General features: G+C 40.7%; 1 non-coding gene across 1 annotated transcript; it reads left to right on the forward strand.

The window, feature by feature from the left end:
• Positions 1–3,488: 3,488 nt before the first annotated feature.
• On the forward strand, positions 3,489–3,607 carry LOC145396415 (5S ribosomal RNA). The gene has a single exon (XR_013896773.1). It is a non-coding gene; the product is annotated as a 5S ribosomal RNA (ribosomal RNA).
• The last annotated feature ends 903 nt before the right edge of the window (positions 3,608–4,510 follow it).

Raw genomic sequence — 4,510 nt, forward strand, 5'->3', positions numbered from 1 at the left:
TCTTTCTCTTTCTCTCTCTTTCTATGAGAACCATGGTTGCAATCCACATCTTTTGTTACGTTTTGGAAACAACTCGTTCCATCATCAGGCCTAGTGGCAACTGATTTTAAAAATATTTCGATTTTCAATTAAAAATAAATAAATAAATAAAATTAATCAAGCCAGCAACACAGAAGCACAGACAACCACAAAATACCACAACTTCATTACTGAAATACACCAATTAATATATAAGTAAAAAAGAAAAATATAAAAAATATTAAACTAATAGTCGCCAGTGTCAGACTTTTTGTACTGCCCGGAAAAAATGCTTTCCATAATAGGCAAGTCTATCACTCCAGCAACTAGCTAAAACTTTTTTTTTTAAGGCTATCGACCATCCGGATGATTATTAAGCCATATTAGTGTTTATTTATTATTTAGTTTTTGCTGATTATTTATTTTTTTATTCATTTAATTTGAATACAGTAATTCCTTCATTATCCAGACGTCCATTATCCGAACCATCCATTATCCAGGCGCAGTGATCTGGCTTTTCAAAACCATTATTCACACATTTTTCTCATTTTATCTGGACAATATGGTTGTGTCCGGGTGGAAATTATGACCGGGTGAACACTTTCAATCAGGTCATCTTTCATTGTGTCATTATCATCTACGGAATCCAAATTGAAATGGAATGGATTCTGGATCCATCCCTGTGCATCTGAAAGCCCTCCATAGTGAAAGCATCCTTGGAAATACTGACCCAGAACCGGGTGGGTAATTCTTATCCTGGTTTAACACTTTCATCAAGTCTGGAAAAGTTTGCAGTTTCCATTCTTAGTGCCGTTTATCCGGATTGGAAGTTTATGGGTGAAGGCGAACACCATTTGCCACGCTGTGATCATATTCATACCTGTTCCTTGGATGGAGATGCTCAGTTCGTTGAGGTGTGTGAATATATCTGCCAGGTGTGCGAGGGACAAAATGAACTTCCTATTTTCAAAGCGGCCAGTTATCATTCAAAGAAACTGCTTGATTTCTTTGTGCAGTTCAAATACACGAGTGCGAAGTCGGCCACGGGAAAGCCACCTCACTTCCGTGTGGTTAAGAACACTATGCTCAGCTCCAGTTTCTTCATAATACACTTTGAGGAATCAGTGATTCAGGATTCGTCCTCTGAAAAAATTGATTGCACGCACAACATTTGACAACACATTGTTCAGGGGTTCTGGTAACGACTTTGCTGCAGGTGCATGACGATGCAACACACAGTGCATAACAGATACATGGGGCAACTCCTTTCTCACAACGGCAGCAAAACCTGATTTGTTTTCAAGCATGGCAGGGGCTCTATCAGTACAAAGTGACCCACATACGTCGAAAGCCATTCCAGGCTTCAGGAAGAAATTTTTCACAAGACTAAACACATCGATTGCTTTTGTGGCTGTTGTCAGTGGTTCACAACTCAAGAATTCTTCTACTACTTCTTTCTTCTTCACATACCGCACAAATGCCATTAATAACTATATAAACTGACGTCGGTTGACGCACCCTAGAACAGAAAATGTCGTTTGACAAAGGTACCTGTCGAAGTTTTTGTTGTGCCTCGGCACCCAACACCATTTTTGCCATTTGTAGTGCACTAGGTTAGTTCTTCAGCAATAATATGATTTTATTCTGGACACACAAATATGCAACTTAGTAAGATGCTTGGAACAATGGCTTCTCCACTGGTACAAATCCTTGAACTGGCTGGGTACCAGCACGATCAAATAGTGGCCTCATGATCTTCATTGTTGCGAATTCATTCCCAGAATTTGTACTCCCATACCGTGTTAAAACGATCATATAGTCGTGAAGGTATGAGATTTGCATCTGAAAAATACCGTGCTGCATGCTATACACTGCGGTCTCTGAGTTCCATCCACTTCTGTCATATTGGTGAAACCATAACGAACGTAGTCGTCACCCCACTTGCGTTTCTTAGACATGGTAAATCAGATCTCGACCACACTAAAACCTGGAAAGATAAAAAACTGAATGTTACTTGACTTTCTTTTAACGATAACAAAAGCACACAATGAAATAAAGGTAATTATATGAATAAAAGACAATAGAACAGAGTGAGTGCAGTGGAAATGAGTTACTAAAGAGGAGCCTGTGGAGTCACATGGAGAGACAGGCTGACAAATGAGGATATAAAAGAGCGTTGTGGTGTGGATGTGGATGTGATAGGAAGCGTTAGGAGGAATACACCGAGGTGGTTTGGCTATGTGGAGAGGATGGAGGGTGAAAGACTGACGAGGAGAGTGTATGTGAGTGAGGTGGAGGGGGGAAGAGGGAGGGGGAGGCCGAGGATGAGATGGAGGGATGGCGTGGAGAGGTATATGAGAGAGGGGTGTGTGAGTTGGGAGCGAGGCAGTGAAATGGCGGGGGACAGAGCGACGTGGAGGCGATTTGTTTGTGGCCACCCCGAACGGGATTGAGGCTTCTGGCAATAGATGGATGGATAGAACATGGTATTAATTTTTAATTTTTATCTAATTATTAAGTAAATGGAAATTAAAACTATATTCAATGTATTACACCACACTGCTACATTATCTTAACCATACAAACACCACACTGCAAAGGTAGGAACCTGCTACGTCGAGATGCAGAACACGACTGAGCAAAATGTCGAACTTCCAAGCAACAGCGCCAGTAGTATAACTGAACATGTACTGTAAACCGTAAACGGCGTAAATCGTAAGTGTATGCCGAGCAACACTTATATGAGTAAAATGACATCACATTAAGAAAACAGTATACTCGTAAAATTAATAACTACCTGGAAAAAGAAAGACATTATTAAATACTAAGTATATTAGGATTTCATTAAATCAGCCACCAATTGTAAAAAAAAAAAAAAGTACACTTTCAAAATCTTTCCATAATTCAAGTACTGTACAGTGTTGAATCAGACAGCATGTCTCGTACCCCTAATTTTGGAGCTACGTACCCCTAGGGGATACCTGTACCCCGTGTTAAGAACCAATGCTCTAAAGAGTAGGTACGATGGAGCTAGGGGTGCAGTGGAGGTTGATAGGGAACTGAGTTGTTTGACTGGAATATTTGACTGAAACAAGGCTGTGTCATGTCTTTATGTTTGTTCACCATTTTATAATGATGGAGTTATGAGACAGATGTTAGACTAGGCAATAGATGCTGGAGTCTCTAATGAGAGTTGGTAGGTTTTGGAAACTTGCTGTTCTCTTGTCTGCAGATAATATTCTATTGTTATGTGAAGATGAGTGGAAACTGCAGAGCTTGTTGAATGAGTTTGGGAGAGTACCTAAAAAATGTAATCTAAAAGCGAATGTACATTAAAGTTATTTGTCTATGAGAGATGAAATCACAGAATGCACAGTGAGGCTGGATGGAGAGGAAATGGAGAATGTGTATGTATTCAACTACTTAAGTGGTGTGATGAGTAAGGATGGAAATATGGAGGATGAAGTTCAGCCAACGGCCATACCACGTTGAGTACACCGCTTCCCGTCCGATCAGCGAAGTTAAGCAACGTTGGGTCTGGTTAGTACTTGGATGGGTGACCGCCTGGGAACACCAGATGCTGTTGGCATCCCTACATGTCAAGTGGGGTTGGTGGAGGATTAGTGTCCCTCCCTGTAATACAATTAACTCTAAGCCATTGGCCACCCCGTCTGGGATACATGGCGTCTGGCAATGAATGAAATGAAAAAAGTTCAGCAGGGAAGAAGGGTTGCAGATTCACTGAAACCAACTGAAAAGGAATAGGGAAATGCGCATGGAAGTAAAAGAGTAGCTGCATGGCAGAAGTGTTGTCCCTCCTCAAACATCCAGAAGTGAAGCTAGGACACTGTTGGAAGAAGAGAAGAGAAGACTGAGAGCAGTGAAATGAGTTATTTGAGAGAAGCATGCGGAATGTCATCGATAGGCAGATATATAAAGGAGGAAGTAAAGGAATTTTATGGTACTGGTGTGGGTGTGACTGAAAGCATTAAGAGACTTATTGTGAGATGGTTGACCATGTGCAGAGGATGGGCAAAGAGAGACTGACTAGAAGAGTGTATGTTATTGAAGTGGAGGAGGAGAGAAGGAAAGGAAGTCCAAGAAAATGAGGGGATGAAGTGGAGAGATACATGAATGAGGGGCATGTGAGTTGGAAGGAGGACAGCCAAATGGCTGAGCACCTGGCCGACATGTAGTCGATTCATATTTGGCCAACCCTTATGGGACTAAAGTGTATGGGTATAGACAGATAGAATTTATATGCTTGGAATATCCTGTTCAGACTTACATGCACATGGAATCTGATGGTGAGTGAGGAATATGCATCAGAACAAACCAAAAATAATTAAATCAGTTTATCCTCACACCTAAAGGAGAATACATTCTTACTACTGTAATGTGAGGACTGAAATGACATTAGCCATAATTCTTTTTAACGATGCTTGTATCAGTATATCAACAAAATGATAGGTCCTGAAAAATCAGCCTTTTC

Source organism: Coenobita brevimanus, chromosome 37 (assembly GCF_032717465.1).
Source record: "Coenobita brevimanus isolate Jiangsu-jjx chromosome 37, ASM3271746v2, whole genome shotgun sequence".
Lineage (NCBI taxonomy): Eukaryota > Metazoa > Arthropoda > Malacostraca > Decapoda > Coenobitidae > Coenobita > Coenobita brevimanus.